At 39.8% G+C, this 24,892-nt stretch overlaps 1 protein-coding gene across 4 annotated transcripts in view; it reads left to right on the top strand.

Annotated features, from left to right (window-relative positions):
* Positions 1 to 4,809: 4,809 nt before the first annotated feature.
* The window catches only part of SYT1 (synaptotagmin 1), a 334,147-nt gene continuing 314,064 nt past the window's right edge, over positions 4,810 to 24,892 (top strand). For all 4 annotated transcript variants that reach the window (XM_053978182.1, XM_053978183.1, XM_053978180.1 and 1 more), the window contains exon 1: positions 4,810 to 5,078. The gene's annotated coding sequence lies outside the window, so the exon portion shown is untranslated. The remainder of the gene's footprint in view (positions 5,079 to 24,892) is intronic.

The raw sequence follows: 24,892 nt of genomic DNA, 5'->3' as shown, positions 1-24,892 counted from the left end.
CTGCAAAGTGAAGGTTTCATGGACATCTCAAATTAGAGACATGAAATCTAGGAAGCCTGAAGCCTTAAGATTTTACCTCTATTTCAGTGTTATAGTCTTATAATATATATGCTTATTCACTCTCACTCCACTCTCAGGGTGGTGTAAACATAAGCATGTTTTGTACTTAAAAGTCAATTAATTTGTGTCTCTCCATACAGAATTATGCTTAATTTGTATTGGAGACATGGAATGTGCTCTCTTATGTGCATTGTGATAATCATTCATACTGACTTGAAAAAACATTGTTTAAGTCTCGACACTCTCCTCAGAGGTAACACTGACTACCATTACACAGATTTTCTACCTGCTTTGCAAGGTCATTCCTCAAAATTAAATTAGAAATGACATTTCACATTCTTTTTATTACACAGTCATCCATGATGCATATACTAACTGTGGATTAGAAATTTTACATGGAGGAAGCCATAAGGTAAGGAGATTGATAATATCTGGGTGTTCTGGAAGCTAAGAGTTCAGTAGTTTGTAATTTTATATAGTAGATTGTGCCTGAAAAGAGAACTGGGACTTCAGTCCAGCTCATCTTACCTTCACCAAAAAACATTTTTTTCTGGAGTACCATCCTGAGCACCTCTTTGGCGAAAACTGACTTTCAAAGAGGGGAGGGGGATTAGGGATGCAGATCTGACAACCCAAAAGAGAATCCCTGAACTAGGGGCACCATCTACAGGGGAACAGACTGACACCAACTCAGATCAGTTCATGCATTACATAGCTGACATCTGTGCAAAGCATATGCAAGTTGGTTTGGCTACTCTTGAACACCCTCTCAGAGTACTTCTGTTTACATTTTCATTTCTGCTGCCATAGTGTCCAGGAGCCCTGGGCACAAAGCAGGAGCTCTCAGTGTCAGCTGCTATACAAATGCAGACTAAAAGAGACCATCTCTGCCTAATCAACTTAGAAGCAGCAGCAGATGTGTACAGATCAAACAGAAGAGAACAATGAAATCAGATGACAAACTAAGACTAACATCAGTGAATAGACTAACAAGTTCTTTGATTTTACCCTTTGATTTTTAGCTACAATTAAAACCACAAACCCCCAACATTTATTCTCCACTCTCAAATGGTAATCACATACATTGTTAGAAAAATCATCTTCAAAGATTATTTGTTTCATATAACACTTCCATTAGTTGTGTATAGTTGAATAGTTACTCCAGTATTTATTAATTTTACTGAAGGTTAATTGTCACTTTGGGGACATAGCTTTCTCTCTCTGCTTTCATGTCTTTCATTCTAAGTGCATCATCACCACTCAGTAGGTATTATGTAAACTTTACTGAAACCAAGAGTGTGACAACAGAACACCAAAATGGGATTCCAAGTATTTAATTCTCAGCTATACAGACCAGCTCTTGGATTCCCAGTCAACTGGAAAAAACACCAAAACAATCAAGAATAGACATTTAATATGTTAAAAGAATATTCAAAAACACGTTCTTAAACTACTGCAATCAGAGCCTAATTTTAAAAACTTGAGGATGGAAAAGACCAAATCAAAGCACAAACAGAAGTAAACTACATTATAATGAAGAACAAAATAAAAACATTTTTATGTTAAAGACAGGGATCTGTAACCTTGTGACACACAAAGCCAGTTCAGTTAGTTTACAGATCTACTTGGTAAGTAAATTAACATGCCACCAATTTATTTACTTATTTACCTGCCAGTGATTTGCTCTCATTATTTACCTGACTTTCCATCTTGTACATCTATTTGTGGCAGTTGTGATACTTGGTCACACAAAGGGTGACCTACAAAAGGAAAAAAGTCAGAGACCAGATTGCTTTTTTTTATGTGTAACAACTCCTGTTGCTCCTGCATTAGCCTCAGTTCAGTGACTGCCATTCTAGCATCTGCTCTTTGTATGCCATAAAACTTGCCAGGATAGGCCCAAGAATATTGGTTTCATTGGCTTTGGCCCAGGTTTCCTCCTTCTTTATGGATCAAGCAGGAGTCTTTCATTTTCAAAATCTAGTTTTTATGGCTCATATTGCTTTCTAATCTTGAGGTTGTATCTTGAAGTCACAATATACAGAAAGTGAAAAAATAAAAATTACAAAGACAAACAAGGAATAATTTCTGGTCTTGCTTTTTATTCAATTTTTTTCCTGATACTCCTGTACCTTTGGCTCAGTCAAAGTCTAAAACAAAAACAGGACATATGAAGAATATAATGGAGTCTAGCTCTTCATTTGTATCTAGTAGGATTCCTAATGGAACTTCTGAGTGGCTGACAGTATTTAAAATTATTTTCTGATGCACTAAAACACATAAAAAATTTTAAAATTCCAAAGAAAACAACAAAATAGGGTTTAGTATAGAATTTCTTCTGGATTTGCATGTTTCTTCTTTTTTCTCATAATAGGATCCTTTCTTCTTCCCTAAACACAACCATGGAAGAGTTAACAATAACAAATACAGACATGTATGTTTCATGATTTTAGAGGCTAGCATTTGGCTAGCACTCCAAGCATTCATCAAATGGCTCCTGAGCTCTTCTAGAGCATCCTTGTCCAGTCAGGATATATATGTCATTCCTCAAGCCTCACAGCTTCCTTTGGTATAATTAACATAATGATGGGATACTAACTACCAATTTCCTTGAAAATCAGTAGTGAAATAAAAATCGCAGGACTGACAACCACTTTCTGTATGAATTAACCTTTGAACTTGAAAGAAACTGAAGGAAGCAACTTTTGCAGCAATTCTTTCATTGCAAACAACCAAGCTCAGAAAATAATAAGCAAAAACTCTCCCAACCACTACGACAGCTGGTTTAGGTTTTTTGTTTGTTTGTTTTGGTTTTTGTTTTTGTTTGGTTTTTTGTTTTTTGGGTTTTTTTAAACATAGCAGAACAATTATGTATGGGCTACCACAGTCAGAGAGTGCAAAAGTGATGGTATACTCTTCAGGACTACTACTAGATAGCATTTCTGTTCCTTACTGTCTGTACACTAAGGAAGGGCCATTGGGCTTCAGTGGTGTTCCTTGTCTTTGCTCAAATACTAAGACAGCATATGATGTGTCATGCCTTGTGAATGTCAGACTCCCACAGACTTCTGGCTGTGTGGCTGTTAGGAACTCAGCATCAAGTCCTCATAATTACTAGCACTGAAATGTGTGGGTTTTTTAACTGACCAGATAAATGTTCCTGGAGAAAATAATCCTTGATATCTATTGTATTGGTACAGAGAAAACAGCAACCCTTTTAATCATACAGGGTAATCTAAACACAGGTGACACTTCTGCATATGCAATTTAAATTATGGTTGTTCCTCCTTTCCATTGCTCAGTAAAAGCTTTACAACGTAATTTCTTTTGCATTTGCTTTCTTTCTCTCCTCTCATGATCTAATGTGCCCATACAAGTAAAACTGATATTCTGACTAACAGACCTAAGAACAAATGTGATCAGAAAAACTGAACTGGAAAAGGGCTGTGAATTTTAGAGTCAAATCCCAGCATGAAAGTATGGACGGGGAATGGCAGAATACAGTTCTGTTGAAGGCACAATAAGTCACCTACGAGATGTGCCTGGGGGCTGCGTGACTTTCTCAGTTACCTGCTGACGATGGCATACGGGCTCATCTCTTTGCCAACATCTGCTATCTATATTAAGATGTACTTTAGGTAAATTTCACTCTCAGTCAGTGTAATAAGAGAAACTGACTAAATGGTTGTGAAATATATTACTACATTCTCAAGTTTTCTTAGAACAACTGTAATTCAGCAGGATCATGTACAGTAGTGCATCAAACCTGGGCTACAACCTGTATGTTCAGCACCCTGTAACCAATTAAAGGTTACGGGAAACACACACAGAAATACCACCCTGTTATGTTTACAATTTTGGAGGTAAAATTGTTTTCCTCCTCTTTGAGGAATATTACTTGTTATCCTCTTTGAGGGTATAAATGCAGCAGTAATATATGCTGAGGAACAAAGAACTTTAGTCTGTTGTGTTTTTAAAAGCTAAGCTTACATCTAAATCTATTTCCATTTCCCTCTGGAAACTGAGCAACTTTTTATGTTATATTAAACATCAGACAAATAGGGTAGATCTAATTAAAAGTCGCAGAAATGTGCTTTCGTTAATTGAATTTGTTACAGTTACATTTTGCAGACCAATGTTAATCAAAGCTCCAGTTCAGAGTGGATGGATCAAGGGAATTAGGTTAACCCTTGCACGTCCTTACCTGAACACGCGATACAGTCTGCTCTCGCCTAAGCCTCAGAAGCCAATTACGACTCACCGCTCGGTCGCGACTGCCCGGGGCGGCGGCAGAGAGGGGGCTGCGCAGCGCAGGCTCGCTAACAGTACCAACTACGCCTGCCGGGGGTCGCCGCCGCCCCGCGACCTACGGGCACGGGCCACCGCCGCGCCTCTCCATGGGGCACCCGGTTCGCCCGACGGCCGCTGGGCTTGCGGCACAGAGCGTCGTGCCGCCCAGCGGCAGCCCCGCGGGGGCCCGGGGATGCCAGCCTTACCCGCTGCGCGCGGGGATACCCTTCTTACCCTGCCCATCCTCATCCTTCTCCCCCGCCCGCGGCCGCCCGGCCCCGCCCGACGGGGCGGACAGGGACCCGCGGCCGCGGGATGGGCGAGGCCGGCGCGGCGGCTCCACCCTCGGTGGGCGCCGGGCGATTGGCCGCGGGAGCGCGTCTCCCCGCCCCGCAGCCAATGAGGGCGGCGGGCCGGGGGTGATGGGCTGCCTCTCGCGGGAGGGAATCCTGGAGACGCTGCAGTGTGGCGGCGCTCCCGGCGCCGCGCAGCCCCCGTGCCGCCTCCGCCGCCCCGCCTTGCCCTGCTCGCCGGCGGCCGCCACCGCTGCTGAAACTTAACGCCCAGCGCGCCGCCAGCCCGCCGAGTGCAGGGGGCTGGGGCAGCCTGCCTGTCGTGCCGGGGGCGGTCCGCCCGCTCCCCGCCGCGCACCGCAGCCTCGCCCCGGGAGCTGCCGCCGTGGGGAGAGGCTGAAGGACGGAGCTGGCTGCGCCCGCCCCGGTTGCCAGGTAAGGCAGTGCTCCGGAGCTGCCCGCAGCCGCGCCCGGGCGGCGTTGCCTTGGGCGGGGGGGGCTGCTCGCTGCGCGGGCGGGGGGAGCGCACATGCTCCGGGGGCGGCTGTAACGCCGCCCGCCCGCCGGCTCTGCCCGCACTGCCGGGGGGCGGGGGCCCGCCCCCGGGGCGCTCCCGACGGGGGTGGGGGCGTTTACGGGAGGGGCGACACAGACAAAGGGGAGCCCGCGCCCCCCCCGCCCCTTGCTCCCCGCCCCCGCGGAGCTCCGCCATCGCCCCCCGCCCCGGCTGCAGGAGAGGGGAGCCGTCCGCCCCGCATCCCTCCATCCCTCCCCACCGCTGCTCGGAGCCGGCGCCGAGGCGGTCGCCGGGCCAACTTCTTTCTCCGGGTGTCACCTGGCCGGTGTCACCGCCGTGCCCCCGCCCTCGGCAGGGTGGTCTGTCCCGACGGTCGCCCCGGCGGAGGGCGGTGGGGCGCGGCAGTGTGCCCCGCCTCGGCGCTGGTCTCTCCTCTGGACCGCAGGACAACAGCTAATCGTTTATGTATCAATTCACAAAAGCCTTTCCGTCATTACTTAGAAAGGCTGTCAGGCTAATGTGTTTTCTTTCCATGCAATTTCATCTTCTCTGACATTGTTTCCTTCATACCGAGTACCACTTACCCTGCTTTGGTTTGGGTACGTTCTGTTCTGGTTCCTAGGTGCACACGGTCTGGGTTGGGGATCAGCGCTGTGTTTAAAAGTTAATTTTGCCTATCAAACTCTACTAGGTACAGTAGTAAGAAAGTGACAAAGAATGTTAATATTTCTTTTGTTTCTAGCCTTCTGAAATAAAGATATCAAAGACTACTAGCTTCTGATAATCAGTATAGTAAATAAATTAAATGTAGTCATTGGAATGAGCCTTTATCACACTTTCAACAGTCTGTAATTCAGTCATCTCTGATATAAGCTGCCTTTTGCTATTATTCATCAGACCCAGTTGAGTGATTTCTGTCAGATGGGAAGTGGTAGAGAGAAATCTCTAGGTAGGTGTAACTGAATAGCTTTCCAAGTAGAGTCCTAAATGAGCACAGAAAAGCACTTGGCCGCAATCTCAAGACAGATGTTGGCATCCAAATAAATAATTTCTTTTGATTGTCTGGGGGATGTCAAGTTTTATTTTCCTTATTTAATAGCCATTTGCTTGTGAAGAAGTAGCTCTGTCTTTATTACGTTGTAAACTCAATGCAAAATGTTGTAGTGCAATAATATTTCACTGTCTCTGAAACAATATTTTCGGTACGAAGGTCAGTGGAGTAGTTTTAGAAATGCATACATGTTGTAGATGACAAGTAGACTCCTAATCTGCAGCGGTGATATTGATCCTCAGAGCTGCTGTGCAGTGTGCCATCCATGTTGCATGTTAATCTGTTACGTGCTGTTTAAATTGCTTTATTGTCCAGGAGAGTTACTTCATCCTAAGAAAAGGAAGATGGTACTGGCAGACCCAAGGGGAGTTTCCTTTCCCTGTTGAGTTGACATCTAGAGTTACAGATGGACAGTTGTTTTAGGACTGTCCCTGAAAAAGGGAGGGGGAAGCTTTTGGGTACAAGGACAAGTAGGCAGCAAACTAATTTGCTTTGTGAGGATATGAAATGACATCTCCTGCCATGCTTAAAAAAACCTGCTCAGGAAAAGCGTAAGGAGATTGCACATGTGTCTAGAATAGTATATTCTTGTCTGTCGTGGAAACAAATGACCTGATTTTATGTCTTGAGACAAATATGTATCTTTTTTTGTTCCAAGCTTTTTGAGTTTTTAGTTCTATTAGCAGTGTCTGAGGGAAATATACTTTAATGTGGTGTATTACTTGACTTGTGGTATAGCTGCTCAAAATTTGCATGCATACAATTCATAAATTGAAACTATATAGCTTAAAAACATAGTGTAGGCAGCTTGAGTGAGAAGAGATAATTTCAAAAAGAACCACAGGGCATTAGATAATGACATACTGTAGGAAATAATCATACTCCTGCACTTGCAAAAGCATGAAATGTTCCAGTATAGCCATTTCATACAAGCCAAATTTTCCTTCACATTAAGAGCATCTAAGTGAGCCTTATTAATGTTTGATGTGAAAGATGCTAAATCCATTTTAGGGGCTGATACTGGAATTTAAAGAGGTAGCTCACAGACTAACAGCAGTTCTAATATTTCCTTAAAACAAATGTGAAAAATAATCAGTTGCTATGTATGCCATAGTAGTACAAGTGGCATACAGCCTCCTGTGTAACACTGATAGGCAAGAATCCCTTTAAAACCATATAGAACAGTGTTTAGCAATCTGAAATGTTCTCCTACCTTAATCATAACAGATCAGATGTAAGAGATGACCAAGAAGATGCTCAGTGTTGGTTAGTGTAGTGAAGGTGTGAGATAAGGGAAGGTTGTGTTTGTCAGAAACCTAGGGAAAAAAAAATCTATATTCTTCCAGCTAGCATAGAGACACCGGAAACATAAAATCAATTTTTATGGTCTTTCGGCAGGGTTGGCTGTAATAAGTAAAAAGAAGGAGCAGCTTAGTGTCTTGGCAGAAGTTTTTAAGCCACTCAGCTGTACAGAACTCAGTTAATTGATGTTTCCTCACATGAAAATGAAGCTCTTATTTAGCATATTGTTGTCTTTTCCTGTCCATTCAGTAGTCTTGATTACAATTTAAAAAATATTTTTATGTAGTTTTATATTTGCATGCATATTTAAACACACAGATAAACTCTACTGGGAGCTGCTTTCTGAATAAAGGGTGCATGCAACCTCATATTGCATGCTGTGGAAGAGACATTAAAGTTTGTGATACAAATGAAAAGGACAAGAAAATATTTCTGCATATCTGAAAGAAAAGCACGGAGGAATTATAATGCATGGATACCATGATCTCCTTCCCCCTGCTGGTGATGCCTATATGCAGTTTCACAAAGAGAAATACTTCTTGGTTTGATTTTACTTTGATTCTCTATAGAATGTTTGTTTTAGACATAACTCTGTATCTAGGAAAAAACTTAATTAGAAATACAGATAAGGGAGCAAACTATCAATTTGTGTTTACTGCTGACATTTCCTAAAGATACTCGAGGTTAAAATAAAAGCATTTGCCAGACTAAATAAACAAAGCATTAGGTTAACAAATATTTTCAGGATCATTACATACAGATGTCATCTTTGCTAGAGTGGGCTCTACTCCTCTCTCATACATCCCAGTGTAAAAGTGGGGGTGGTTTTACTATTCCATCTCTTACAGAAATACCAGACACCAAAGCAGACTACATTAGGAGGAGGACACCTGACAAGGGTTTTTCATGATTTCTTCTGGTGATAGGCTAAGAGCAGGCTACAGGCAATCTCTTTCAGGGACTGGATGGATTAGCTGAGTGATTTGTGCAGCAGCATGTGGAAAATTTTTTCTTGTTTAAATAAAAAAAGAAGTAAAAATATTTACTATTTTTTTTTCTGTGAGTCCTGAAAGCAGGATAGGAACTGTAATAAGAACGTCTCCTTAAGTACTACTTTTGACAAATGTCTAATCAGTATGTTTTAGAGGCTGGCTTTTCTCTTCGGTTGTTTTCCCCAAGTAGCTGAAGGAGGAGCACATGAATGGCTTATGAGAGAGCTGACCATTTTTCTTAACCTGTTTTCTTATCACTGCCAGTCCCGAGGTATTTCCCTGAAACAGAAGGCACTGAACAGTTCTCCTTCTCCATACTAGAGGGAGTGGTGTTGCCATCTTCTAAATTCTCAGAGAATTGCAAACTCGGCATGCCACTTTTCTAGACATCCCTAAATAGGCTCAGAGAAATCTTTCAGAACATGAAATAAATTTGGAATATTTCCTGTGCAGTGTAGTTATCTCATAAGCTTCTAATATTCATAATATCTTTTTAAATGGAGAAGATGTAACAAATTTTAAAACAGTCACGAGAAATTATCCAAATAATTAATCATCTCTGAATTATTATAGTTATATACAAATTTCAGGAAAATAAAATTTTATTTAGGAGTGGCTAAATCTAATTTGATTCTTTTAAGAATGCTGTCTATAAGTTTCCTGGGCACTATTCAGGATCTATGGCCAAATGCATTGTGGTAGATTTAATCATGTAGTCATGGCTGTAATGACTAGATAATACAGTGCCTCAAAGCTGCTCAGTGACGTTTTAAGGAATTGATTTCAATGATTAAAAATCCACTTACCTTTATAGGTACCTATTGTACCTTTATCTTAAGGGTATTGTTTTTCTGTAATCATGTGGTTGAAAAATCAGTGTAGCAGTTGCAAATGGAAAAGCTGGTAACCATTCCTCAGTTTGGCTCAGAGACATGAGTTTACCCATGAACTCTCATGTCCACGTGTTTAAATAACTATGTAGATAGTGCAGTTAAAAATAATTGGAGTGTTTTTGTGCAAAGCACTGTGGAAATAAAGATTCCTTGACAAATAGCTTATCTGGTTCAGGGTAACAGTCGTGCTTTTCCTAGAAAATACGTCTGGGTACAGATGAACACTTGATCATATTTGGAAAACTTAATGACCACTAGTAGCATGTGGGATGTTTTTTGTGGTTTTTGTTTTGGTGGTGGGTTTTTTGTTTATTTCATTTCAATAGCTTTTTGTGATTTGGGTTTTTTGTTGTTTTTGTTTGTTTGTTTGGTGGTTTTTTTTTTTTTTTTTTTTTCCTACTTCTTTCCAAAGCTAGGGACAGCATTTCTTTATAAACATTTATTTCTAGGATAAAGTATTAGAGTTGGGAGGAATTCTTAAAATATGTGATAACACAGATAGAGATGAGGAGGGTTGTATTTTAAATTTTTTTACAGGATAAAGTGATAAGGAAAACTTAGTGGTTTGATGTGTTGATAGAAGATACAGTAGATACAGTATACTGGCCAATAGTTGAGTAAAGAATGATTGTGTAATACATCCCAATCAAAAGAGTTTTGAAACTTTTTTTGACTTAAAAAAGGACTTGGTGTTTCTTGTTGATATTGCAAGTTTTGTGTTTCGAATTCAGTAAGGCATTTTATTTAGTTCAGGGTGCTAGTTGTAAAAATAATACTGTAGAACAGCACTATTGTCCATGTGAACAGATTTTTTTTTCCACGTAATAAATTACAGAACAGATAGTGTATGGGGAATTGCCATCTCTGTTATTCCAATTCTTTTCATTACCTTTGTCAATGATCTGGAATAAAATACAAAATCCATATTCATGAGAATGCTTCTGATTTTTTTGTGCCAATTCTAATAAAGTTGGGAAAAGTGCTATTATAGACTGATTTAATTTGCTTTCTCATTCCACATCTGAATGTGTTTTAACAAAGTGCACTGTAATACTTTTGGCTACTTCCAGTAAAAAAAAAAAGTGAGTCGTCCCTAAAATTCTGGTTCTGGGAAGGATTAGGGATTACACCCAGGTAATGTGATCTGCTCTTATTTCAAAGAGAAAATAAGTTGCATGCAGCTGTAAACACTAACTGGAGTGTTGAGAGTAGGAGAGGTGTCCAACTCGGAAAGGATGCTGGACTAGAATTTGTTTAGAGGAGGGACTTGTTGTCTTAATTGAGATGTGTCTAGTCTGTTTCCTAATGGGACTCCTAAAAGCTTACTGTTCTCTTTGGACAGCTGGATATGCTGAAAGGCTCCTTGAGCCCCACACAGTGAAAGTACTGGTATTAAGTTGTGCCCTGATACACAGAAGTTCACTCAGCAACCTGGCTGGGCACACAAGCTACAAGAACCCAGACTAGAAATGAGGTATCAGTGTTTTGTCCATCAGAGTAGCAAGTGTATGAACCACCTTACTGAGCAGATCACACCTTTCTACTTGAAGTCTGTACATTAGTATTTTCTTTTCTTTTAACTAGATCAGGTACAAGTTCTGGATGTGATGTTGAAATTGCTGGATTTGTGTTAATCCTTGAGAATGGCAAAGGCAATTTCCTGTCCTTTTGATCTAAAAATCACCAACCCGTTGAACTTGCTGCTATTAACTCCTATTGTGTCTCTTGGATTAAATAGCATTTGTTGTAAAAGATGTGACTTGTTGCTTAGTGTGAAGAGGTTTGGTCTGAACTTCCTTTAAGCTGCCCTTGTATGTTATCCATTGTAATGGATGAGAAATTTTTGTTTATTTATCTAACTAGTGTTCATCTTTGAGACCTGATTTAAAGCCCTTGAAGTTGCTAACTCTTCTTTCCATTTATTTGTTCCTCTGATGCGTCCTAAAACTATAAATTATGCTTATTAGTAGGTACTTCGCTTAAAAAGAGAATTCCTGTTACTCTTTGAGTTGTGGGAGTGCTAGTGCCCCATGTCTCATTGTTAGGGCCAGGATTTGTATAAATAGGCTTTAGTTTCCATATGCCCATCAGTGAGATGATAACAGAAGGATGGTCTTCTGTCAAACCCATTCTGGGTTTGGAGCTGTCTATGTAGATGGCATGCCTTTTGGCTGGCATCTGAACTGAGGAATCCTGTCATGATTCTGCTTTGATCCTGGATAAACTTGTCTTTGTTAGCATCTTCCATGTCCTCTCCATGTGTCAGGCTATGGGAAGTTAATTGGTGGTATTGGTAAGAAAACAGGTGTCTCTAATGAGAGGGCTGCCTTTGAGAGTGTACTCCCAATTGCCAAAGATGTCCTCGAGTAGTCCAGCTGAGTGTAGAAGGCAAATACATTTTTTGACTGCAGGTGGAATATTGTTTGAATTGCAGGATTTCTAGATCCTTAAATTAAAGTTTATTTATTTTCTAACAGCCTAAATATTTAATTAAAGATCTGTCTGTTATACTTTTGCATTTGATAACTATACCTAGGACATGCTAATATTTCCTTATGAAAAGCCTGAGAGTAGGTGCCTTTCTTTTTGAGATTTTTGATTTCTTCATAGTTTTTTTCATATGCTAATAACAAGCAGTTACCTTGCACTTGCTCATCATCTTTGACTTTCTTACTTCATGCTTTTTTAGCTTATTCAGCTGCTAGTTAGAGCAGAGAAACACCAGGGAATATCCATGTGACCTTGACAGAGGTCACTTACTTCTTCATGTTGTGCTATAGCTGTGTAAGGCCTTCGCTGCTCCTATCTTGTATATTTGCTTTATTTTTGTAAATCTTTCATAAGAGAATTGATCTGTTTGGGGGTTTTATTAATATGTATTTATTGCTTTTTTTTTTTGGCTTACTGAGAAAATGCTGATAGTGAAAAATTGAAATAAAATAATCTGGGACAATACCACCTGAAGTCCCACGCTATAGTCTTTTTCTTGCATTTGTCATTTTCAAAATATATGTCTGTTTTTAATAATGACTTGGGCTTACTTGAATATTTGCTATGCAAATATTTGCTTTATAAATTGTACACTGGCTAATAATTGTGAGCTGTTTACTCAAAATCAATGATTCTTTAACAACTTGATGGAAGTTGTGTTATACGTGAGCAAGGCATAAAACTCACTATGGAAATCAGCATTTTGGAAGAATAATAGTAATTAATATTTTATCTTTATATCAAGCAGCTGAAGCTCAGATTTTTGAATTGAGCACTGCTTTTTCATGTATTGTCAATTAGATTCTAAAGCAAAAACCAGCTAAATGTCCAATTCTAAAGCAAAAACCAGCTAAATGTCCATTAGAACCAGTCTTTTGCAAGCATAGTAGGGACTGTCTGCACTGTTACTTAAGGATTCAAATGAATCCCAAAAGCCAAAACATTTTTCTGCCTTTCCAGATACTTGTGTTGAAATTTGGCTCTTAGAATGTCTATGCGCTTCAGCTACTTTTAAAACAACGTATTAATTCAGTGGTGTTTACTGATTTCATAGAACAAAGTTAAATTATTTGCTGGAAGGGATCAACACCTGGCATTCCCTAGTCTGTGGTGTCACTGTGGCTTCTTCCACTCAGTTCTGTGACTCTTTCTGTGATGAAGAAAAGTAATCTTTCTGGGGAGGTAAAAAATCCAGCCTCTTGGCGTAGTTTGCAGTGTTGGCTTTAGGGGTTTCAAGTAGGTAAATGTGTAAGTCTGAAAGGGTGAACTCAAGGGTGGACAAAAAGTCATAGGTGGATGTAATGAGTACTAAGCCTAGTTGAGATTGTTATAGTTAACAAATTGTTTAAGGTTTTGTCTTCCAGTAGGCTTTTTCACAGGTCCTTTTGGGATAAGTGTGTTGATCATTCTGAATACTTTAGGGATTATGCTGATGAAGTAATACAAAAATTTATCCTCAAACTGTGAAAAATATTAGCTCAGCTTGTTCTACTTATAGCTGTATTGCTGTTAAGATACTTACAGGTAGTTGCTTCAATCAGACTTAGAGGTAATTGTATTGAATAAATTCTAGGTACAAAGTTTAAGAGATTGTATAGTAAATAGTCTAGATCTGTGCTTAGTGTTTACCTTAAGCTGTAGTATTTAAAAAAAGAGTAGGGGAATGTACTGAAACTTTTCCACTCCTAGAGACCATCAGCAAGTTTATTGATTGTGGTTAGTCAAGTCAAGCTGTTGTCCCATTATTATTGGTTATATGAGTTTTTTTGTACTTACGTGTAGCAAGATTAGGAGGAACTAGAAGTAATGGGCTTAGCAGTGAGGTGTGTGAGTGGAGAGGCTCTGTGTTGTTCCATGACAGTCAAACATTCTGTACCTGTTGCTACAGAGATAAAGATCTGCCTAGCAGAGTTAGAACTAAACCTTAGCTGGCTGGTTTCAGAAAGTTAGTGCCTAAGACTTAAGATGTAATAAGCATATTCACCATATGGGACAGCACCTTTGTACATGTGGATACCGTCACAGCATGTACAATTGCTATGAGTTTTAGTAGTAAATACATGTGAGTTTTTCCCTAGATAAGGCACTAGAAAGAGAATCTGAAATGAACATGTACTAAAATTTTTCCTGTTACAAAACAACTGCTTCAGACCACATTGCTTTTTCCATTGGACTTGGTCTAATATTGCTCTTCCAATTCTGGCTTACATAGACCAGAATTCTTGTTAATGTGTTTCTAGTGAATCATGGTTTTTTTAGATGAGCAGAATTATGTCCCAGAAATACAGTTCTATTTTTTTTCCCTTCAAAGCACTTTTATAGTGGAGTTGGAAGACTGCATGAAAATTCACTTATTGTCACCATCACTTCAAACATCTAGTTAGGCTTTTTTAAACCTGTTTACCTGTTTTGTTTTTGTAGGCTGCTTGCTTGCCTGGACACATGGGAAAAATCAAAAACAAACATCATAATGTGTGGTGGCCATGTTCCTTCTTACTTCTTTTTTTTGGTTTTTGGTTTTTTTTTTTTTTGTTTTGTTTTGTTTTGTATTATTTCTATGTATGGATGCTCTGTTAACACATGAATTCCAAATATGGGCTGTAACCGGTGGCAGCTGTTTCATCAAGAGCTGCTTCCTGTTTGTGAGAAACAGTGTTTGCTCTGCAGTCTCTTTAGAACAGGGCCTGACATACCTTCTAATGTGTTTATACTGTGCCTAACATAATAGGATCCAGATCTTTGACTGGGGACATGGGCTATTGTGCCAGAAAATGGAAACCTCAGACCTGCAAATGTGAGCACTTGTCTGTTAGGCATTCTACCAGATATATTTTACTTGTGGTTAAATACTATTCATACTAGGGGATTTGGACATCCACTTTGGAGCTCTATTTAGAAACTGTGCTGATTTACTCTTTAAAACCTCTTTACCTTCACCCTGGCATAAATGAGAATTTTTTCAGTTTTAAATAGAAGAAAGTTTCCTGTTTCCCAGGAATCATGATTTGCTATCTTCCAGTTGAAAACTAGGTAAGCTGTTTGACTTGCTACTGAAGAAAGCTATTCTATGTATAATGCCATGGTCACAACTGGGATTTGAATTATTTAAGGTGGGATGGTACAAAGGACCTGGGTTTTAACCTTCTGAGTCCAGGAGGGAATTTATCTGACGTAAAGGAGATAAATGAGTTTCAGCTCCAGTAATACTTAAAAGACTAGCTACTTCATACCTGAAAGCAGTTTCTATGATAAAGGAATTAGCAAAATTCTGCTACAGCAGCTTCCCGAGTACAGGAGCCAGTTTATCTGTCCAGCATTTGATGTAATTATATGAGATTTCTGCTCCCCCTCTCAATGAGAGGCTGATACAGGAGAACACCTAGTACTACGCTGATAGGCGATAACATAAATGGGCAAAACAAATACAAAGTCTAAACCATAGCTGCCCAGATAGCCTGTTTTGAATGTAGACACAAAGATTTCAGGTAAAAATCTTAAGAATAGCTTTTTGTGAAGTTTGCAAGTCTCTACACATCAGACAGTCATTTATATTATGTAGGCACCAGTCAAAGTAATGTCCTATTGATGTGTTGAAACATAAATCCCATATGACAGATGGGGATCAATGGCGTTGGGAGATTAAAGATAGGATTCATCTCATTTAAGTTTGAATACCTTCAGAAGGTGATTCATTTGACCTACCTTAGGCATCTGTCTTGGTGTGAGATGGACTGCTGTCTGCAGGTGAGACGGACTGCTCTCTGGAGCTATCTGTTCCGTTCCAGTGACTGTAAGAAGTCTGGGACTCCTAGATGAGACTTTGCTGGCCAATTTATGGACACCTGACATGGGACACTGGAATCCTAAGTGATATGTCTAAGGCCTTATGGAGAGCCCGGGGCAGTGCTGGGAATTGAACCCAAGTTTTCTGGTTCCAAGTTAACGCAGCTAATCACAATGTGTGTTTCTGCAGAATCTTACAGTGCAAGAGAAGCATTAAGAATAAACTTTGTATCTCAGAGTATTAATAGCAATGAAAAGTTTACTATCAACTCCACAGAAAGATGAGCATCTTGTCAGTAAAATTGTAGATAAAAGTCCTTTGTATTGGGAGTGACAATATTTTACTTGCAGTAATGGGCAGTTTGAAGTCAGGCTTGTCCAGTGAGTGCTGATGAGAGTGGGCTTCCCTGAGATAAAATGCCTTATATTACTGTGAATCACAACTGTTACGAGATCCAATGTTTCCTGAAACCTGAATATGAAAGCTGATATGGGGAGTGATAGTGGCTCCAGCAGGCTTTGGATCTTGCCTGAAGCATGCAGGGAACCACTGTGGTCTGCACAAGTGGTGGCACACTGGGCAAAGTGTGAGAATTACCTCTCCTCTAGTCATCTGATCAGTAAAGCTCCCAGTGGAGAGAAGAAAAGCAGCAGCTCAGGTGTTGCTAGTGTGTATTTTCCCTCTCTGAACCTGCAGTAATTTTTGCACCTGAATGAGCACAGTGCTTTTAGGGGTTAGCTTGGTTCTTCCTTGCTTGCCTCTCTGCACATACCCAACCCATTCCTTCCTCCTTAACCTAATTCAAGGCTGTAGTTTTAGTGTAGTTTGTGAGATGAGATCATATTTTCTGAGCTGTAATGCAAGATCTGTTTAAACAGCTTTGTGTAGTTTTATGTAGAAATCTTCTCAAATGATCCTGTCCCAGCTGTGAACCAGAACATCCTAGTAATATGTGACCCTCTAATTCATGGCAGCACATTTCTTCACATGGGAATATACTGTGATTTTAAAGCTTCAGGATGTAAATGTCAGGGTTTTTTTTTTTTTAATCGATTGCTGTGGTAAAAAGAAGGGAATAAAATGTGCTATATTAAGCTAAAAAAATAGTTGGCAATGTCAGGAGTAAAATAGGATGTATGTTGTAAGCTTATATAATTTTGTCGTGGTTTGACATGGAAGTGAATTTTTTCCAGGAAGTTGGGTCAAACCAATCAGTGGTCAGGTTTGGATATTGGCACTTGGAGTGACTACTGAAAGTATGGACACGCTTCTGAGAACACAGGGGGTTAAAAGCAAGAACTCCTAGGAGAACTCTCTCTTTTGGTTCCGGTCGTCAGAGAGTGCAGACCTCCCCTGCCCGGCCTCAGGCTGGGTAGGGGAGGGGAAGCCACGCGGCCTTGTCTGGGTAGGCCGAGGGGCTGGGGGTCTGGAGCCGAGCTAGCTCTTGTGGACAGAAGAGTAGAGAGAAGTGGAGATGCCTTTGTTCCCCCCCTCTAAGAGGGAAAGAGACAAAGAGCCTGGCGGCACCTGGAAATCTGCTGGCAGAGGAGAAAGAGAAGGGGGGGGATGCCTAGCGTGGGAGGCGGAATGCTGGACTGAGATATCAGCCGTCCAGGGAGTCTGAACTTTTAACCCTTTCCAGGAAATGAGGGCTTTTTAAAAGTATTACTCCTCCTTGATTTGTAGTAGAAGAGAGATAGTCCGGGAACTGAGATGTTAGAAGAAGAAATATTTAAGTGGGAAGAGATGATGAAGTAGCTTTGGCTAGACTTTTCTTGTTAGCCATAGACTGAACCAAACTCTCCTGCAATAAAGACTGCATTTTAGGAGGATGCAGTGGTGACCCAAGGAAACCTGTTTCAACTTCGAGCAGCACAAGAATAGCGAGAAACGAAGAAAGCTGAAGAGGAAATAGTGATACCCTCTGTCTTCAAGAAGAAGATGAGTCCTGTTTTTAGATCCCTCAGCCCCAGGGGAAAATAGGGGGGACTGTAGTCCCAGGATGAGAAACTGAACTGTTATATCTTTGGGTCCGTGGCAAAGCATCCTTAAAAGAACCCTATGAGCAGTCTGTCCATGCACAGTAGTGAGAGCACTGTGACATAGAATGGAGAGTGTCACACTAGCAAATTTTTTCCAGGCAGTTGCCATGTGTGACAAGGAAACACAGGGGGACAGCTGTGTTTCCTGAGGGTCTGTGGTACAAGAGAAACTTCTCTCTCCCTTGATAGTTTGAATATAGATTACCTGAAAAGTAGTGATTTGATCAAGAATCCCAGATAATGTTTCATAGCTAGGTGTTTTTAGAATTAGGAAGAAGAAGAGTAGTTTAAAAAGTCTTCATCCTAGATTTAGTTTATGTGTTTTCTGTATTAGTAATAGTTTAATAAAGTTTTTTTTTTCCTTTATTATTAAGCTTAAGCCTACTCTGCTCTGTTCCTGATAACATCTCACAGCATTTATTTAGAAAAGGTACATTTTCATAGGGACGCTGGCATTGCGCCAGTGTCCAACCATAACAAATTTCTGCCCCTAAAAATTGGAAATTGGCCACTGGTTTCATAGTACTGTGTACAGTAAAAATTTTTCATGTTAGACCTAAAGTACAGTTAAATCAGAATGGTCTAGAAAGAAAAATCTAGTACTCTGAAAAATTGGTTGTCTTGTTCACACAGATCATGAGAATTTCTCATTCTGTTCCAGCCTCCTTTCAGCAGCTAAACATGATGATTTCCTAGCTAAATGAACCTTTATAATCTAGACATCAACTATGTATAAATGCAGAACAGTACATCTAAAACCTGTCACTCTGTCAGAGTACAACCGTTTTCTCTACAAATATGGAAATTGTCACTTATCTACATTCTCTCCTTGCCCTATTTCTCCCCCATATGTTGATATTCACCCATGTGAAAGAGGCCAATTATAGTTTGGCCGTTGTGTAAATAATTCAGAAGTTGTCAGTGGTAGAGAAAAATTTATGTTAGAAGACTGAGGGATTGAATAATACCCTTTTAATGAGGGTAGTGATCTCTGTTTCTGTATTACTTCATGTTAAAAAAGGTATTTAACTCCCCCTTTAACTTTTAGGAGTTATAATCCTTAATCTGATGACTGTTTTTAATAATAAAATCCTGGTTCAATTTTCAGTCAGAATATTTTGCTCTGCAGTATTTTTACCTTTTGGCTTTTTTCCCCAGGCTCTCCTGTAAGCAGGCAATGGGTCTTTCCCCTTGGCAGGGACTGGTGCTAAACAGCACCTGAACTGGAGGGATGCCCCAGGACCATGTAGAGGCTCATAGGGAGTGGACATCTCTTCCCCCAGGTTTGCGGAAAACATTTAGAAAACAGTGAAATCTGGAGTCAGGCTACCTTGAAAGTAAATTAATTAGGCTCATTAAAGGTGAAGTCACAAACTTCCGAGCTGGGGTTGATTCTCAGTAGCTGCTGCTGGTAGAGCCAGAGCCTGTGCATGTGCTGGGGCGGAGGCTGACGCGGAGCTGCTGTGAAGTTGGCCAAGCTAAATAGCACATTGTTAGCATGGCTTTCGTTGGCCTGCGCTTCAGCACAGTGGTCAAAGCGTGATCCCAGGTGACATACCAAATTTGCTTAACTTCTTCTCTCCTTCCTCCAGCTGTTGTTTCTCTTGAGTATTATAGAGGCTGCTGTAGCCTTAAATTTAGTTGCATTTAAGCATCCACTCACAAGGTCTCCATGACCTGACAGCAGCCTTCAGCAAAACTTGCTGGGCTGCAAAGCTGTTGGATCTGCGGTGCCTTGGACCGAAGTGTAAGCCCCAGAAAGATGTGCTAACCCTTGCCTCATTTCCCATGGTGATGATTTTAACATAACTAAAAAGGATAGTTACAGAAGGAGATAAAGAAAAGCCCTCATCTTTTGTGAGTCTTAAAACAGGAGTAGTAAGGAGGTAAGAAAGTACTTTTTTTTTTTTTTTTTTTTTTTTTTTTTTTGTTAATTTGTTTTTTTGGGGAGATTGGGGTACTTTGATCAGGAAGCTGCAATTTTCCTTGTTAGCTTTACTCTTTCATGATTGAGCTGTTTGTTTCCAGATGGCTCCTATGTATGCGGGGACAGGGACACACACGGCCCAATCTGTTCAGCTACCGGCCATGCATCAGACAGCCCAAGGTGCTGGGCACGCTGACTCACTTGGAGCAATTGGGCAGCCCCTCCTGTAGCAGTTACTCTGGTGCTTTAATTTCCAGATAGGAAGGGTATGAAGCAGCATCCTTCTGTGGAAAGGAGAGATTTCAAGGTTCAGAAACTGATACCTAAAACTGCAGCCTCCTATCAGCTTTCTAATGAAATTGAATTTATCAGTGTTTCTAAATGTGTCTTCTGTACCAAAGCACTTTGAACTTTTTTATTCCAGGTATTGGTTTTGGTAAGCTATTTCTCTTATCCATTCTGCTGTGGCTGAGTTCTTAGTGTAATATCAGGTATGTCAGGTGAAGTATGTAAACAATTATGGTGTTTTTCACATTTGACAAAAGTATTCACCAGAGAACAGAGATGGTGTGTGAAAATTCAAAGTTAGAATTTCAAAGGTACAATGTCAGTCTTGCACCGACCTTAAGCAACACTTGCTTTTTTTTTTTTTTTTTTTTTTTTTTTTTGGAACACCCAAATACAGTTCTTTGGTTGATTTTTACCTATGGCTGCTAGGATATGAATTGACCAAACAGTTTCTGCACATTCTTCTTCCCTTATGTGTGCCCTTCTCTTCTGTACTTTTTAAAACTGTGAGGGGAGAAGGATGGGAAATGTAATTAAAAACAGATACTACAATGAGCTCTGGTTAGGAGGCAAACAACACTTGATGTACTGTAAAGGCTAAAGAGGTGACCTGTATATAATCAAAAAGTAACTGTCATTAATGCAGTAGACAAGGTGATTAGGTATCACCCTATTGAAACTGTGTTTATTACTGATTTAATGAATTAATCAACTGTTCTTCAGTTGTTAGAGTCTGGATTTCTGAATGTGTCTGTTGTATTTTCCCAGTAACCACAGTGGTGGTTGGGTAAACCCTGAAGTTCCCATGGTAAGATGCTCATTTTGTGTAGTGCTATGTGCATATGAATTGCTGAGCATCTGGAAATCCCTCTGACATTAAAGTGATCTGTACAAGTGAAAGTGTATTCCTAGCTGAAATACAAACTTCTGAAATGGAAGTGTAAGATACCACTAAAAAATTACTACTGTCTATAGATTTAATTGTTGTGGAAGGTTTTGTTGAAGCCTTTCATGAGGTTATTTACATAAGAGAAATATAGCATATCTGAGCTGAGAATCTCTTCAGACAACACATTATTGATATGTTGTCTGAGAATAGAATCAAAGAATCATTTAGGTTGAAAAAGGTCCTTAAGATCATTGAGTCCAACCATTAAAGTTTGTGAAGGTGTACCAGAGAGCTAAGGTGAATTTTATGAGATATTTCAAATAGCTTATGAAAAGTGCGTAATTTTCTGGTAAGATTTATTTGTATTGAGTTGTTTGTTTGTTTGTGTGTGGGGGGATTGTTTGGTTTTTTTGTGTGTATATGTGGTTCTGTTGGTTGGTTGGTTCCTCACTCTCCTCCCGGGTCTTCCAAACATTTAAACAGTTACAGTTGGAGGGACTGCTTTAGTCAAAGCAATGCTATTGAACCCTAGGACTTCCTATTATGTTTAATCAGCAAATGTGAGGTCTTCTGAAACCTTAGTTACCTGGTTGTTAATGCAGCAAGATTTGTCTTGAGACTTTTCTATGGTTTAAATTTTCCAAAGTTTGTTTCCAAACTATCACTTGAAAATCATCAAACTATCACTTGTTCTTACCTCTGCTGTATTACAGCAGTGTTTGAAAATAACTCTAAGTGTGTACATTCAGACGGCTATCACATCAGTGTCTGAAAAAGCAAGTATAAATCCCACATGGAAAACATGAGTGCATGATCTAAGCACTCCAGAGAAGGCATTTTTTTCAGACCACTTAATGCTGAATGCTAATGAAATAAAGCTTTTAGAAAAAAAAAAAAATCTTAGTAGCCTTAGTTTTTGTTCAACAGCAGAAAACCAATCATTACTCAAATAATTTTTGACACTCAGTAAGTACTCATAAGTTCACCTTAGACATATCAGTCTTTGTCAAAATGAATAGTAATTTTTAATTCTGCATATTATACAAAAGAATATAACCCTGTGAATTGTTCTTTTCCATACTTGTGATGAACAGCATTGTACAAACTAGAGTTCATTAAAACTTCCAAAATCCAATTATGCAAGTAATAGGGCCTTAAGATTATCCTTATTGTGGAACAGAATGTCTTAATGCTTTCTGTTGACATCTTAACAAAAACTGGGTATACTAAAAGTATAAGTAGTTCACATTTTAAGAATGTCTTGACATTCTTAAATGGGTGTTTTTTCCCTTTTTTTAAAAAATATTTTGCCTTTATGACCTGATTTCATTGTAGCATTCATAGAAATGGTCAGTTGTTAGGGTTGAGTTGAGGGAAGGTTTCAAGCTGCAATAGAATTTTGGGACAATATAGACCTGACGCAAAATATTTTTACATGGACAGTTTTCAGTACTGTTTTAGTTCTCGGTAGATAATATCTTCTGGAAGGAAAAACGTCAGTTATGCTGACAATAGCACAATGTATGAGGAGTTCAAAGTTTACCTTTAGCACCAAGAAGTAAAGCTACCCATGAGTTCCCTTCCCTGGTAAAAGATAGTGACATATTATTCTGTTCAATTTTAGGCTGTGCTTCATTGCTTTTTAAATAGATCTACTTGGGACATGTGCCCAAACTCAAGATATGGTCAGTGTGCTACCACAATTATTTCATTGTTGAAGAGCTTTCTTTGCCAGAAAAAGACATCTAAGACAGATGCTACTGTGACAAACAGCTTGAAACTCACTACAGTAGATACTGAAAAAATTAATATAGTAGTAATGTAACAGTGTCAATATTACACATACTTAACAATTATGCTGGCTTAAGTTGGCAGGTCTGGAAACACCACTCAGATGCCTGCTCACTTCCTTTCCCAATAGAATGGGGAGAGACCTGGAGGGAAGGGCACAGGAAGTAAAATTCAGGGGTTGAGATGAAGGAATTTTGGTAGTCCAGAAATAGAAAGAAACACATAATAATGATATAAGAATTTGAATATACAAAGCAAATGATGCACAGTGCAATTGCTGTAGGTGGTACCTAGTGACTGATACCCATTCCAAGTATCCAAGCAATGGGGCCAGCTTTCCTCTCAGTTTATATACTGAGCTTGCCATCATATGGTATGGAATATCTCAGTGGTCAGCTGGGGTCATCTGTCCTGGCTGTGTCTTCTCCCAGCTTCTAGTGGCCCCCAGCCTCTTTGCTTTGGGCTGGTGTGAGAAGCAGAAAAGGTCATTGACTTAGTGTAAACCCTGCTCAGACACAGCTAAAACATCAATCAATGTGCTCACAACATTTTTTTCTGAAATTCAAAACACAGCGCTATACCATCTACTATAAAGAAAATCACAGCCAAAGCAAGGACACAATCCTGTCCATCTTAAGCATATATGAGAGGCAATACTTGACATATCTCTCCTAGTTTTTGGGATGAAGGGCAAAATTGTTACTGTTTAAGCAGGTCAGGATTTGTAAATGACCAGTTCCACCAGCAGTGCCCAGCTTGAAGCACATTTGGAAGTGTCTTGTTTTCAGCAGGTGCTGGCCATGCATGCTGCTAAAATCAGGCTTAATTCATGCTTGGCCCAAAGGCAAATTTTATTCATGTGTTAGAGAAACTATGAGATAGAGGCACTTTGACCACATGACTGATGCGGCTGTAGAAAACGCTGCCTGATTGAAAGCCTGATCCCAGCTGTAGGCTTGTCTTCCCAGTCTGGAATATTCTGGGTACTGGTCAGATGCCTTCCACATAAGATCTTTGAGATGAGCATAGGTGTACTGTGTAATGTGATTACTATGTAAACCACACTATTCTAGACCAGTGTATAAAAAGCTAAAAAAGCTAAAAATGCTTTTAGCATTTTTTGAGAATAGTGTGTTTCTGCTTATTCCCTACCACAGAACACTTGAATAACGGTGAATAACATGTTCCTAATACATGCTTTACAGTCAGGATGCCTGTGTATTCTGTCCTTGTAATTTTGTCTTCTTTCATACTTGTAGTTGATTTGTACTCCAGTTAGTATTTAGTACAGAGGCTCATGTATGATACTTTGATTCTGCAAACCAGAATGAATTTCCAAGTTTCAGGAGGAACAAATGAAACACTAACTGCATATGGCATAAAATGTTACTAAGAGATTTCTATTGAGAACCTTTCAGTGCCCTACTGTTTATATGATCACTTAATGGGATCCAGAGAGACCAGTCATTAAGCATTTTTTCTTAAGGTCCTGGAAGTAGGATACCTGCTGGCACATCCAAACGGATTTCTGAAAGCTGTACAAAATCTCAGCAGACATCTCTTGCTGATGCCTTATTTCTTAATCTAACTGCATTTACGGTACTGTGAGTCCCACATATATAAGTAATGATGTTGCTTCTTCAGCTGAGTTGAATGCGCACACGTGACTGTGTAGGTCTGTGTGCAGTATACATTGTATTGTGCAGCTTGCACACCTCTGCCAATTAGGATGTTTCTAGCCTGGCATGGCTGTGTTTTTCCTGGCCTTGTGCATGTCTTTGCTATTCTTAGGAGCTTGGATGTTGCCTCATATTCTGTCATACTGTATTTGTGGGATGAAGTTTGGGGATGCTAAATGTCATTTAGCTAGGATACTTCGACAGTGACCTTGAGGTACTGTCTTGGGTAGCTACACAGAACAATTAAGCATTATGCATGCAAACAGCCTCTCCAGTTCTGCAGAGTGAAGCCTTTGATTATAAATTTTTTGTGGATGTACAGTCTTGAGGGTGAGTATGAAAATATCTACATGCAAATATGTGTGCAAATACTGGATGTTTTATATCCTTAGGGATAGCCTGAACATGTGCAGTTGTTTTCTTCAAGCTACCTATATTAGCTGTCCATCAGTTAAATTAGAATAAAAAAGGCTGGAATGAAGAATAAAAATGCTTTAGAGGTGCTAAATTAATTATTTTGTGCAGACAAGATGTTCTTTTAATAAAATACAATAAAATGACATGTAAGGAAGCAACCACAAGCCTACAAACTGATGATTGCAAT

Source organism: Vidua macroura, chromosome 5, assembly GCF_024509145.1.
Source record: "Vidua macroura isolate BioBank_ID:100142 chromosome 5, ASM2450914v1, whole genome shotgun sequence".
Lineage (NCBI taxonomy): Eukaryota > Metazoa > Chordata > Aves > Passeriformes > Viduidae > Vidua > Vidua macroura.
Note: the sequence above shows the minus strand (reverse complement) of the source record. Positions and strands in the feature narration are given on the sequence as shown.